This window comes from Colias eurytheme, chromosome 3, assembly GCF_061535395.1.
Source record: "Colias eurytheme isolate Ceu_HAF_F1 chromosome 3, ilColEury1 Martin Lab GWU primary, whole genome shotgun sequence".
Taxonomy (NCBI): domain Eukaryota; kingdom Metazoa; phylum Arthropoda; class Insecta; order Lepidoptera; family Pieridae; genus Colias; species Colias eurytheme.
The window spans coordinates 5,329,199-5,345,183 of NC_142982.1; the positions used below are offsets into that span (position 1 = coordinate 5,329,199).

The window sequence follows — 15,985 nt, forward strand, 5'->3', positions numbered from 1 at the left end:
ATTATTAGGTTGAATACACTGCGATAATCACACATATCACAAGTCATATTTTCACGGAATTAATTAGCATAAGTTTTCTTTTTGTATTTTTTTATTGACAGTACAATAAAGTATTTAAATAAATAATACATAATATTTGAAAGCAAGTCTTATTTGATAATTAATATTTTGTAAGAACATCATATTTTTAATTCAAGTTCACGTTTTTGCATTTTTTTGTTCATAGAGCACATATACACACATGTAAAGCTGAAATAACAGGGAAGAGCTTATGTATTATTAAACTTAAAATATATTCAAGATGAAGATGTAAGGGGGATGGATTATTTACGCGTCTCACGACTGATATATGAACAATTTCTCCGTGTATACAACATACTATAGTGTCACTTGGAAGACGTATGCCTCCCCCAAACAGCAATTACAATGATGCATGTACTCTAAACGAGTCATAAACGAGTTCAGTGGAGTTTTGTCTGGAGTAATGTCAAAAAATGTTGCTCTTAACTACAGATAATATAATACAATAAGCTCTTAATTTTGACGTCAAGTAAATTAATTCAATGGTACTATTAAATCGATTTTTGGAAGAGTTTCATGTACTACAAGTAGTAGTAAGAGAGAGGGGAATAAATTCTCGTAAATTGTTTGGTAAAAGCTACCTATTATTCCAATATAATTTACTTAATTTAGTCCAACAATGTTCGTTACATTTACTACTATGTCAATGCAACGGAAATAGTGTTTTCTACTTTCCATTCAAACTTGCTTTGCTTTATTGAATTGATTTTAAATTTGGCAACTCATTGCAAATACAATAGCTTATAACTGCCACAATGTGACTGATTCTTTCAAATGAATGTTGATAGTGAAGTAATTCTACAATTTCCACGACCACTTTACAATTCCTGATTTTAAAAGAGGTTTTTGACCTTTTGAAAATGTATTTTATTCAGTGTATAATTAAATTGGTACAGACACATTTCGATAAAATAATTTTAGTGCATATTAAAGGACAGTAAAATGTCCATATCCTGCGCGGGTTTATTTTTGTTTTCATTAGTAGCAGTAAATTATTTTCTCTTCTCTAAATTATGGCTGCTCCAAATGACAGTCCGTTGTTTAACGCCCTTAATGGGGTAACCGTTTAATTTTATTCCAATGATATATGGATTTTATAATATACTTCCGCATTCTACGTGGTTCAAGTATAATTGGACATTTAAATTATGATTCGTAATCAACACACAATCGATCCTTTTTTGTTATCAAAGGAAGTTTGTATAAGCTTTCGAAAGCTCTAATAATACTTATTTTAACTTCGAAAGTTTAACGCTTAAGTTCTAGAAATTGACATCTTTCTTAGCTTAATTGTACCTATTGTCTTCAATCGTAACTGCATTTCTTATTGTTTGGTATCAAGTTTATAACATTTTAAAAACGTATTGTATAGATCGATTAACTTTAGATTTCGATACGTTGTATCGACTTTTCTAAATGGAAAGAAATAGAAGCTCCATTGCATTGCTTACAAAGCTTAACAATAATTCATTTTAATACGGGCTTCTGTTCTATATTTCAAAGGGGATTAATTTCGAGCGGTAAGTAGCTACTAAGCCGCTCCGTTACTTTTACTAATTACACAGAACAAGCGCATCGATGTCTGAACTTGACGTTTTTATTTCATTTCACTGAGGCGATGGAGGATTTTAATTTGGATTCTGTTCTCTGAAATGCATTCATGTACTATCTTAAAGATAAATGGTTTAAGTAGTAAGTACATATTTTATTCTATCATACGTTAAATAAAACAAGTGCAATTTCTTAAATTACATAAACACAATCTATGATTATAAAAGCCCTTAAATTTGCACGGTACACATCAGCAATGATTTCAAATCACACAGTATCAAACTTCAAATGAATATCCTTTATATTTGTCTAGATCCCCATTCTGTTAGTGACGGATGACAGGGGCGATAATTGGTACGATGGTACTATTCTGAGAGCTCACAGCGTCACTGCCCTTCCTCGCATTGAACTAAAAATGGCTCAATCAGTCAAACGATGCTCCTAGGAAGAAATCAAAAGCAACGTAAGCCATTATTTCCGGTGATTATCGAGTGAGAGTTAATAATAGATTTGAGTGATGTGAATAATTGGATAACGTATAACGAGATTTTGGATTAATGTATTATACGCAGTGTTTTGTTTTTGTGAACTAATGTTGTTATTTGAGTCTATTGAAAACTGAAAATTTAATACATTTAATTCATCGCTTTTTAATTAATGTGAATTAGTAGCCTAAATTTTGAGTCGTCTGTGGGAGACCTACGCTATTTTATTCTACGTAAGTCCTTTAACGGCCATGTAAGTGATTGGATTGAGTGAGCTTTCAAAGAGCTTTTAGACTGAAACCTTAGTTTACCTTACTTGACTTTAAAACCCAGGACCTCCGTGATGAGAATAATTTATTATTTTGAAGTTTTCTCAGGTCTTTAATAATTAAATAGCAATTGCAAGGAGTTCCAGAAAGCTTTAATAGGTATCTACTTTCATGATTATAACGATTCTACATTAAACGTTGTATGTTACATCATATACATATACAGCTATCAATTATTTCTATAGCTCATGTGTAATTCTGATGTATAATCTAATTATTGTAAAATTTCATCTAAATCCGTCCAGTACTTTTTTTCAGTACCAAACATCCATTCCTCCTATTACTATGATTTTATTGCAATGTTGTACAGCATTATGCTTATATTTATTAATATCACAATTCAGTGATATAGTACTCCCTAACTACAGTTGAATCTTTACAATCCTTTGAGACTTACGAGAAGGCTCTCAAAGGCAGCGGTAAGCCGCCTGAAGAACACCCTGCGATGTTTCACACACGATAAAATATTCAGATCGTTTTTAAACCAACTCTATGTGAAGTATGCGGGATTACAATGTATTTCATAGGCTTCGGTTACTTTGTGTCTTGGCTTGGTTGTGCCTAATTAATAAATATTATTAAAAAAATTGTAAAAGAAGGTGCATTAAATTCAATTTACATTCAGAATATACCAGTTGTAATTCACAAGTCTTTATTGAAACTATTTCAAATATAAAATATATAACATAATCCTAGTGACTATTTTTTCATAGATTAATTTGTAATCATTACGGGGATTCTGAAACATATTACACACATAAATTATTTGCACATTAATTTGAAATATCCCTACAAGTCCAGCCTAGTGAGTACATAATAAATTACTCAGGAACTTTTCCACGTACCTACTCACTTTTTGACGGACAGTCACCTCAAATAGATTGCCCGTCGTGTTTTGGATGGGAATACGTGAATCTTCTGTGCGTTATTCAATTTGTTTGTCTGTAGATATACACGTACAAAATACGACAAAACCAAACAAACCTATAATATTTTTTTAATATAACGTATGATTTAAGTCAGCACCTCTTTTGTCCTTAAAGCAATTGTTCGTGACACGAATTTAGATTAGCATAGCACATGCCTTGATAATAAGTTACACGACTGTTATTATTACTAAAAATCCCGTACTAATTCCTTAATATTCTTGTTAAATTTCATATGCTGCATGATTGTTTCGTTAATTGGGCCTTGTTTTTTGTTGGTTTGAATTAAGAAAAAATTATTATATTATTATTAAATACTTTGCTAATGTTTTGTACATTATTAAGCTTTACTACTACATTAAATCTCTGTAATTTTAAATCCTTCTTTGTAAACTTAAAAATATAGTTCTATTTCAACGCCCAAGTTGAACAAAACATACATAACAACCTAAAATATATCTGAATAAAAGCCTCTATCCAGGTATTCGGTAATCAAAGAATGTCACATCCAGTAAGTACAGGGAATGCATCTGCAGCCCCGCGGGACGGTATAACAGAATACAGGATCGATCCGCCCCTCGCAGTCGTGCGCTGAGCGTCTCTCGTGCGCCCGCCCGCCATGAAAGCCTTCGCGTTTAGGCGGGAAAGCGGGAACTTTGTTTACAAAAAATGTTGACACATTTTTTGCCTGTGGTGTGACTGACTTTTGTATCTAGTTGTGCTTTGAATGTGTGGGGACTAGTTTAATTATAGACAGTGATTAGTGTAAGTTAGATAACTTGATTAACTTTGTGTTGTGGTATGACTGAAAATTGTTGTCTATTCGTTTTTAATTAGATACGAAAATATTTGTGTTTTATAATTATTATTTTTTAACTTGTTGGCTTTTAATGAAAATATCAATATAATCATAACAATAGCACAGATAATAATTTATAGGTATATTTTTACTATACGACAATAGTAAAAATATACCTTAAATACATATGTGTTTGCTCTTCTTAGTTATAATACTCTACAAGTTTATTTTTTAAGTTTGTCATTCAGTTTTATTAATGAAATAACGCGTAGCAAAATTTCCGCTTGAATTATTCGTAGCCCGAGATAACGTGCTACAGAAAGTTCATTTTCCTCCCCGCAGTTTAAAACTCATTTGTTATGAAATTTATTCCGAAATGACTTATTTTGTAAATAAATTCTGTTGTTTCGAAGGTTGAGAAAATTAGTAACTTGGATTTTGTTAAATTTTTGACAATGTATATTATAGGTACTATTTTGATTTTGAAAATATGTACATTTACATTATAACATAGATGCGTTTAATTTTTATATACATATTTATTTTTATGCATTGAAGAAGATTTTCCCAGCTTAGTATGTTTATGTATGAATGGAAATTCATTCATTTATTATACTAGAAGTGTGTTGTATAGTTGTTTGTTTTCATAGTTTGGTTTCCTGAGTTAATCATGACATTTATTTTGTTCTTATATTTCGATTATATTTTAAAGTCATTTTCTAATTATCTCAAGTGTTAAAATATAGTTTTCTGGAGGATATACAGTGACATACTAATCTTAAATTTATATCCTACATAGCAAATAAGCATCCCTATATTTTCAATAAAACCAAAGAGTGAGTTTACAAGAGTGAAGCCATGCGTGTGCCCGCATAAGGCAAATTGGATTTTTATCAAAGAATGCGTTCCCTGGCAATCGTAGCGAAATGCGATTTCTCAAATTAACGTAAACTGTTTAAGCCAACATGAGGCTGTCAAGCGAGGCATTTCTCCATCAGGAATATGTCAAAAGCGATTAATCCCCGCATACCCCCGCTTCGTGTGGAACGGCCCTAATCCTCGCACGCAACCCGCACAATAATGTACTATAATTTACTTCGAACATATTTGTTTATGCATATCATATGAGTTATTAGTTGAGTGGAACACTTCGACACTGTAAAAATTGTGCTGAAGGTTATTTATCATTGTATTAGGGCTGCTGCGGGTCTTTTCTTTCTATAGATTAAACATAGAGATTAAAGCATGATAGAGCTAATGAAAAATAGTATTACAATTTTGTGTATTTGTTTCGGGACAAATTTTACTTTTTGTTTATGGAATAGTTATCGAGAGACGAAACATATGAAACGTATTGGAATTAAAATATCTATTTTAAAGTTACAAAGAATCTTGTTTCCAAACGAGTAATAAATTAAACTAGCTAATTATAAATTAACGACATAAATTAAGTTCTAGGAAGCCGTTGTTTTTACGAGCGCAATCCGGATGCGACTGAAGACTGGTTGGTTCCGGTGAAAAAGAAACATTAGTAATTACTATTTCCATTTTTCATGTGATCGTATTTGAAATATCTATATAATACAAATGAATCACCAAATGTGTTGCTAAGCGTAAAGCTCGAGAACGGCTGAACTAATTCTGCAATTTTTTAACGTTTTTGTTAAGGCACGACGAAGAGACTTATGGAAAAAAAAACACGAAAAAGGGGCAATAGGGCAGAACAACGTCTCCCGGGGCAGCTAGTTTATATTATAATATGTACTAGGTAACAAATCTCCAAACGCTCAACTTATTAAACTCCAATTGTTCTGAAACACGCTACATTGACCCGCGGCTCTGACCCTATCTGTATACAATGAGCTTATCTTTCGGAATAATTGCTTCATTTATTTGGTGTACCTACTTTCTATTTATATTGGAGGATAATACATTTTTATTAATATTATTGATACATCTCGTTAATCATTTTAACCATCGTCGTAGACTAAATTTCCAATGAATTAGGTTCGCTATAGTAAAAGTGTTTCTATAAAATGTATTTCGCTTATTCAAATTGTATCAAATGGAGGGTTACAATTAATTTATTTTTAAATAACATTGCCAAGCGTAAACAGCGAAGCTTGAAACGCTTTTCAAAGACGTTTGAAAGTTTTCACATTTTTCACAAGGAAAAAGTACTTTTACTTTTTCCTTGTAAATAATATTAAGGCGATTGCTAATGATACAAATATTTGAGCTCGATTTCTGAAGAGGATTTAAATTTATTCCATACACTTTCTAATACCACAGATCTCATCCCTCGTTCCTCATTTGTATTTGCCAACGTAATTGCGTTGCACTTGACGTGTCCAGCAAAGGGCGACCATTTGCATTTTAATCACGCTGATACAGAGTAATGTACGTACGAATAAATTACCACAGATAACATTATTAATGCATTACAGGAGCATTTACAATGTCAATGCGAAATTATCTAGAACATTTTTCTATACGCAACATGTGACGCATTTCGTTTTGTGAAGAATTTATATAACGAGTCACGTTTTTGACATGTGTTAAGGTGATTCCTACGATCTGTTCCCAGCCAATGTCCCGCTAGATGGCGCTGAATTCTACATTTCTAGTTTATTTGAGTTTTTGCGTAATTGGAAAAGATTAAGGTCGTAGGAATAGTCATGGCGGTTACTGAATATTATATTTTATTGAAATATGTCATATCATTGCCTTAAAGTCCACCCAATTCGGTAAAAAAATGCATTATAACATCTGTCATTGCATACAGGGTCGTTTACACACACAGACGTATACAAAAATGATAAAGATTTAAGTCTAGATGGCGTGAATGTAAAACAAGTAGGATTGTTATAAAAATAAAAGTTATATTTGTTGGCGTAAACTATTTTGTTGTAATTTTGGGAAATAAATAATGTCAAAATTGATTACAATAAAACGCAGTTTTATTTTATTACATTACACTATTGTTTTTTTTTATCAAAACATGTATTTGAAGTAGCATATACCTATGATATAATATTATGCTAAGAATAATTATTCATACAACAACAAATCTAAAACACTATTTACTATGGAAAAAAACCAGGAAGGTGAAAAAGATATTTACGATTTCGACGCACTCGACTTTTAGTAAAATATAGTAGGTAAAAATTAAACAATGGTAATGTAAATTCTAAACAAACTACTACCAAAATACAATTAGAACAAAAATCATTTGACTTGTTTATTTCACCCAGAGGCCAGAGGCGGCTCGTGACAAAATTGTATAGGTGTTCACTTGAAATAAAACAACGAAAATACAATAGCGTTCGGGATGATTTATTACAAAAAAATGAGCACCACATTTTATAAATGTCTATAACACTAAAAATTACAAAGTACAGGCTATTTCAAAACGAATTCAATGACTAGGTATCAATAATTAGTAAATCACCGAATTTGCATTCGCGAGCGTAGGTATCCATAGTGTTTGTCACTGACGGTCACTGACCTCTATAACTTATAGTTATAGAGGTCAGTGGTGTTTGTTTGTATTTGAGTAGTTAGTAGCATATTATATTCTGAATTTCTGATCCATGCCTATTCACTCAAAACTAATAACACTAATGATTTGTAACAGTAAATTATTTCAATAGGTAGGTATTTGAACATTTCCCAACAAGACGTAAGAATAATTATTCGTAGGTATACAAGATACAATAACAAATCTAATACACTATTTATTATTTTATTATTTACTAGCGGTCCGCCCCGGCTTCGCCCGTGGTACATGTTTACGTTTTCTCTCCATAAGAAGTAATAGCTAGAGAGCTAGCGCAAAGCTACCTGTATGTATTTGACCAGACCTGGATTTTTGTGTGTTGATTCCCCTATACCTACTATACATGAGATGAGGAGTCACTAAGCCCAGAGTGGTGGACGGGGCGCGCGCTTAGGTAAGACAGGTGGAAATTTTTGGCGAACTTTGAAACCATTTGACCACGTCTGCCATTTTGATATTTGAAAATAGATTATTATTACTATCGGAAAATAACAATGGCAGACCATTATCACGCGGATAACATTCTGGCAGACACTTATGAAAGTGCTGAAAAAAATACAATTTTGAAAGTATTTGACCAGATCTGCCATTCATATATTTTATTTATTAGGGTCTTAAAAACTTATTTTCGAAACGGCAGACATTTTCATTGCGTACAGACTTCAGCAGACAACAAAACTTTACAGACTTCAGCAGTCAACAAGACTTAGCTTCTACATGGTCAGATGTTATATGTATTACGTTCCCTGACCTTACATCAATGATTTACTTTATTAATGTTTTTATGGTCATTTACATTTAATTTTGAAAACTATGGAATAAAATTTATAAATTTGATGATACAAAACTAAATATACATTTGTAAAGAATCTCAAATATAAAGTTGTGTTGCAAATAACAAATCATCATTTAAATATTTAGTTTATTTCTTTATTTAAGAAACAATTAACAATTACAAAACAACATAAAAAAACACGCATGCATTTATTGAAATGTTCATTCATCATCACTATCGTATGGCGTTGTGTGACTCGTCTTCATAATCCATTGAATCGGATTCTGTAAAAGTAAAACGTAAATTATATAATAAAAGAAATGAGTCATTATAAACTTACCTAGTAAGGCAATGCCTTTGATGTCGCACGATGCCGCCGCGCCGCCAGTGTAGGTACTTCTGCTGCTACATGAAAATATGCTAGGGTTGCAACAAATGGGAAATAAAACAATTGTGATTATTACTATTATGATGTAATCATTTATTCATATTATGTACATTCAAAACAATTGCTATTATTAAATCTGATGTAATTATTTTTTCATAAATATATAATTATTATTAATTACATAATATATTGCACTGTGAAATATTTACGTATCACTTTATTTTTGATGTTCTTAATTGTCTTTTATAAAATTTAAGTGACGCATTCGCATTGGGATCAACAATCCGATAAGAAAAGAATGGAGACAACATATACATAGCTTTGATTTCAATTCTACAGATACAAAATATACAATCTATCTAAAATGATACAACGGATGTTTCCTGCGTTTTCTCGTCAAAATACCGAAACAACGTAATTATTGTATAGTAGTTGGGCGTGAAAGTAAAAAAACAAATGAAAAGTGTTTTCCATATGATTATTTATTAAATTTACGCGATTAAGAATAATTTCAACGATACAATTTAGTAACCGAGAATTCAGAGGATTAAAGAAAATACCTGCCTGATCATTTTATCAAACTCTAAAAGAATTATGGTTATTTCGCATCACTCGGTTTATTAGTTTGGTAATAATTATTAAAGGTAGTTACAACCCTAGCCATTGAGTCGAACGGTAGGCAACACAATATCGACTTTGTGCGGGTACATATGGTACATTTCTTCTTGCTGTGAAGCGTAACACATTTTGCGATTCATTTATATATATATACTAGCGGTCCGCCCCGGCTTCGCCCGTGGTACATAATATTTACGTTTTCTCTACATAAAAACCATCCTCGTACTTCAAGGAATATAATAAAAAAAGAATGATCGAAATCGGTTCAGCCGTTCTCGAGTTATGCGCTTACCAACACATTTTGCGATTCATTTTTATATATAAGAAGAAGATAAGATTATGTGAAAATAACCAGGAAGGTGAAAAACATATTTACGAAAACATAGTAACATAATATGGCTGTCGCTACAATAATTATATTTCAATTTTATCTTTTTATACCTAGTAGAACTGGCCGACGAATAAAAAAAATCGTATTAGAATAAATACAATAAATTACGGAACAAAAAAAGGATTGTAACTGAATTAGGTATGTTTGTTTCTGGGCGCACCGTTTTCGACGACGCGACGCGCGACGTAAGCGTATAGGTATAGGTACCTACTTTGCTAAAACAAACTAATAAAATTGTGTGTCTGTCTGAAAATTCGGAAAAGCATATTTTGCAAGTTTGTAATTACTTTGATAGTTTACCGATTTATAATATGTAATTGTAAAATTTGTAATTGTATAATATATAATTTGCAATGTGGTGAAATTTCATAAAAATCACGGGCCAATTTTTTGTTTTGAATCCCACCGAAAATATAATTGCGTTATTAGAATAATTAATTACTATACCTACCCACGATCAATTATTACAATATAGTCTCAAATGCATACTAGAGAAATATTGCAATTTGATTCAATTAAAATGCATAGCATACAAAAATAAATTCACAACACAAGAAATTCCGCGCGCAAATCATAGCGCGTGTCAATGAAATCAAGAATGTTTTATATCAAGCCGACGCGGACGACGACGCGACGCCGAACAAAAGTACCTACGACGGACGACCACGCTTCGAGTTGCCAAACAACATGAGTAATAAATTGTTTACAAAAAAAACAAGTTTTCTATTTTTCTGTATGAGTAGACAGAACTTCAAAACGCCACCTGCTACGGTTTATATTATGAACGATTGTTATAAAAATACAAGTTATATTTGTTGGTGTAAACTATTTTATTGATCAATAATTTTGGAATTTAAAATTGTCAACATTGATTACAATAAAACGCAGTTTTATTTTATTACACTATTGTTTTTTTTATCAAAACATGTATTTGAAGTACCATATAATATTATGCTGATCCAAGCATTTTCACTCAAAACTTATATCACTAATGATTTGTAAAAGTAAATTATTTCAATATACATTTCATAACCAACATGTAAGAATAATTATTATTATTCCTACCTACAACAACAAACCTAAAACACTATTTACTATGGGAAAATAACCAGGAAGGTGAAAAACATATTATTATTTACGATTTCGACGCACTCGACTTTTAGTAAAATATAGTAGGTAAACATAATATTATGGTTTTGATTTTTGCTACTAGTATAAGAAAACTGCGTGTTCAAACTACTTGTTTGTCTGTCTGAAAATTCGGAAGTACTTTGGTAGTTTACCGATTTATAATAATATTGTATATATCGTTGTTTAAAAAATATTCAAACACAATAAAATATGATATACTGATTTATCACTGGTTTCAGTGATGAATTGATGAGTCAATTATAGCCACTATACTTTCGTCATACGTGTGTATGATTGATGTGATTTGCAACGTGGTGATATTTCAGAAAAATCACGGGTCAAATTGTCCCACCGAAAATATAACTGCGTTATAAGAATAACTATACCTACGATAAATTATACATAATACAATATAGTCTCAAATGCATACTAGTGAAATATTTTATTTGAATCAATAAAATAAAAAAAAAAATAAAAAATAATAATAATACAAAAATAAATTCACAACACAAGAAAATCCGCGCGCAAATCATAGCGCGTGACAATGAAATCAAGAACTTTCGAGCCGACGCGGACGACGAAGGAGCCTAACAAAAGTACCTACAATCATAGGCGGCTCGTGACAAAATTGTATGGCCGTGTTCACTTGAAATAAAACAACGAAAATAGGTACCTACAATAGCGTTAGCAGTACAAAAAAAATGAGCACCACATTATAAATGTCTATTTATACACTAAAAATTATAGAGTATTTCAAAACGAATTCAATTATTATTTAGCAATAATTAGAAAATCCCCGAATTTGCATTCGTGATCGTATTCATAGTGTTTGTCTACACTAATATTATAAAGAGGAAAACTTTGTTTGTTTGTTTGATTGTAATGAATAGGCTCATAAACTACTGGACATTTTACCAATGTTTGCAAGTTTGTGATTACTTTGATAGTTTACCGATTTATAATAATTGTATACTTATATCATTGTTTAAAAATATTCAAACACAATATGATATAGGTACTGATTTATCACTGGTTTCAGTGATGAACTGATGAGTCAATGTTAGCCACAATACTAATCACTTTCGTCATACATGTGTATGAACTATGATTGATGTGATTTGCAATGTGGTGAAATTTCATAAAAATCACGGGCCAATTTTTTGTTTTGAATCCCACCGAAAATACATATATTACTAATTGCGTTATTAGAATAATTAATTACTATACCCACGATCAATTATTACAATTTACAATATAGTCTCAAATGCATACTAGAGAAACATTGCAATTTGAATCAATTAAAATGCATAGCATACAAAAATAAATTCACAACACAAGAAATTCCGCGCGCAAATCATAGCGCGTGTCAATGAAATCAAGAATGTAATTTTATATCAAGCCGACGAGCGACGACGCCGAACTAAAGTACCTACAGTACCATTTACCTTCAGTGTACAATACAGTTTACAGACCTACGACGGACGAACAATAATGAGTAATAAATAAAAAAAAACATAGTTTCTAAGGTCATTAGTTTTATTTTATTTTATTGTTATTTTCTTTGAACGATTGGAAATGAAATAACTCAATTTTTACACAGAACTTTGATTTATTAGAATTATGCTCATTATGCATAAGATAACGAACGCGAATGCACGACATCTAGCGCGTCAATGTCTAAACATCGCCTTTCGTTTAGACATTGACGCGCTAGATCTGTAATAAGTATATAGTCTATGCGCTAGATGTCGTGCTTTATGTCGTGTTTCGCTTGGCAAAAGTCACGCACACTACTGTAGAAGTGTCAAATTTTTCCGGTATTTTACTGTTGTTTTTCTAAGTAAATATTGTAAATTATTGATTAAAAAGGTCGAACGCGCACACATTTCATTATAGAGAAGTGATAAAATGATTAGTTTTAAAGAAATAGTGTCTGTGTTAAGTGTTTAGAGGTAATCAAAAATGTATGGAGGGACGGTCGGAACATCAACCTTAAGTATAAAGTATGTATATTATTTATGCATATAATCATTTAGCAAATGATCTTTGTGACTTTCAAATCATTGTCAAATGTCACGTAATAGAGGATTTAGGGACTTGCTATATTTTGGTGATAGAAAAGTCTTACGCAAAAAATGGCATTAGATATACAATATACATAAAATCCGAAAAAAAACTTATTCACTTCACGTCAGTATAATATTGTATCACATTTTTTCTAAACTTAAATGTGGATTGTTGTGACTTGTGAGGTTTCTGTTAGGTGTAAAATCAATTGTTATACGATACAAATGTGTCTTAATCCCTACTTTTATATTCGAATGTGTTAACTGTTGACAATAGTCTGTTTAATAAATTAGTTTTTCTTAAGAGGAAGTTTAATATTTATGACCCCGTTTATTTGTTTTATTTCAAAGTGTCGACTTAAATATAGGTTGTTATAAATCCAATTTGAATTATGCTTATCCTACTTACCCAGAGAGCAGACAATAACTCATACGGGGACGTAGGTACCTACCGCAGGATGACAGTTATTCGAGCTTGTAAGGGTCCCCGGGGTTTCTTAATATTTCGGTAGTACTTGATATGACGTCTTAATTAAGGTTTCCATGTCATTGGGTAAGCCTATTTACTTACATTAATATTCTTATAACGTCATGTAGAGCGATACGATATAATATGCTATTTAATAATATGTTATCAAATAATATCAACTAGAAAGAGAGTCTATGCGTTTATCAATATAATATTATGTAATTAAAGAATGATCCTGTAGGAATTTAATATAAGCTCCGAATGAATTGCATGATCTATTTTCGATTTATTCCCATTCAATGCAACACGAAAATAAACATGCGGGTAGATTGTCAAGTTCGCGCTCAGTATATGGGGTGTTTGTCTATTTCTGAACTGCGGTAGTTATAGCTCCATTATTCCTTTTTTTCACGTCTACCAAACGTACAAACAGGTTCGTTGAACTACGGTGACAGAGAAAGATCTCGAGCTCGGAGGTGCACGCTCGATTGAATATAAATTATGTTTGGAGACTCAAAGGGTTTACGCTTATCTATTGATTGATTCATTTGAAAATTTCTTACCAATCTTGTGAGGTTGGGCGTTTGTGAATATTCAACTTCCTTCTTTTTTATTTTATTGTAACCTCTGACGTTTGTTTTGTAAAAAACTTTACGAGCAATTTGTTATGATTATGTGCACCTTTTGCAGGTACAGTATTTATTTAATTTATATGAATTCTTTAACGGTAAATATTTTCAAAAAAGTAAAAGATCATGTTTTTGAGAGATAAAAATATATATAATATATATAATATAGATAAGCGTGCGTATCTTTCTTTTAAAAATACTAATCTCGGTAAACACCATTTTTTGCTAAATAAAAATTTTAATAATGGAGTAATGTTAACATTTTAAAAATATTAAGTTATACGAAATTACTCAATACTGAGTTCCTTAATTATTTTCGTATCTGTATTCTGGCGGTCAATTGTAGAAAAGCCCTCCGTGTCGTCTCCAATTCGTCTTGTCATCGAAATGTAATAAGTCCCCTCCGAAGGCGGATTGGAAAGCTATTTACAAAGCACGGGAAGAAAGGGGACCAGATAGAGAAAGCAAAATCGACTGGGAATAGCGCGGATCAAGTGACTTTCCGATTATTACAACCTGAAAGTAGTTTCTATATTCGTATCAGATATAACGTTTCAGTGACCACCGATGAGCTTTATATGTTGTTTGTTTTAAGATTTTTATTTATAACAACCGGTTATTTTAATCACGTTTGTCTTTGATGATATAAACATAGAGATCAAACATAACTAATTGGTGGCATATTTTGGGTACGTTAGTAGTATTTAAATTATTATTTTTGATGTATATCTTGCTATGATATAACGTAAAGCAACTTTTATCCTTTGTAAACTGATTATAGTAATATGGCGTATTATTGAAGGGTCGAGAGCCGATTTGACCGCCTGTTCTATTACAGATATGATTCAAAACTTAAACTATAGTCTATAGCCTTGACAATATTATTTTGATATAATAAAAAGAATAAGTATATCTTAATTTTCTTTAGCTTTGAAGTTTTATAATTTAAAAGCTTATATTAAGTATTCTACTATCAACTGCCTTATTAAGAATCAGATTAATTATCAAGAATTACATGTTAATAAGAGATGGCCAAGTCAATAAAATTTGAATTTAGTGGCATAAATTGCCCAATAACGAAAGTAATAAATTTATCACCAATGTAGTTTGGTCGTACACAGCAAGATGTTACCAACGGAAACAGTTTATGTTTCCTCCCTGGATGCGGTAACTGAACGTAAGTGTTACCAAACATTGCTCTGTTTCCACAAGGAAACAACTTTAATCTAATAATTAAAGATTTTTGTACGCTTTGGTTAAGCCGTATAATAGCCGTAATTTCATATTTCATTTCATTATAATTTTAACGGCATTCTTATCACCAAAAACTGAAACAGGGTTGGCTAATTGTATACTTTCAGTTTACAGTACAAATAACGCTGCATGAAATTTTGATCATATCGATAGCCGCACAGTTTCACTCTTGTTCTGTTACATCGTGATTAGAGAGGAAAATGAACTTTGTACCTTGACAATAGGAATTATGATATTGGTTTTTGTAAATTTGTACGCGTAAGGCGAGGGTGGCAATGTTTATTCACGCACAGCGATCGATCCGTGGAGCCTCCGCGTGAAAATTGCAACCCGTCGCCAAAGGCTTTCAGCTAACTTGATAGAATCGCTGGAAATGATACGTGTATTTTTAGAATTCAACTTGAAAGTACTTAATCAAGTGCTCTGAAATATTTTTGCATTAAATAAAATAAAATTTATTTTAATGAAGTTAAATACAGATTGCTATATTTTAAAATGATGAAATATTTAATACCTACAAGCTACAGACAAACC

The 15,985-nt window shown here is 31.5% G+C and overlaps 1 protein-coding gene and 1 long non-coding RNA gene across 2 annotated transcripts in view; one reads left to right on the forward strand and one right to left on the reverse strand.

Annotated features, from left to right (window-relative positions):
* LOC149909566 (protein neuron navigator-like) overlaps positions 1–15,985 on the forward strand; it is a 65,140-nt gene that overhangs the window by 25,792 nt on the left and 23,363 nt on the right. The window lies entirely within an intron of this gene.
* LOC149909567 (uncharacterized) lies at positions 7,153–11,307 on the reverse strand. The gene is made up of 2 exons (XR_016458581.1): positions 8,846–11,307; positions 7,153–8,789 (listed from the first exon to the last, which is right to left on the reverse strand). It is a non-coding gene; the product is annotated as an uncharacterized LOC149909567 (long non-coding RNA).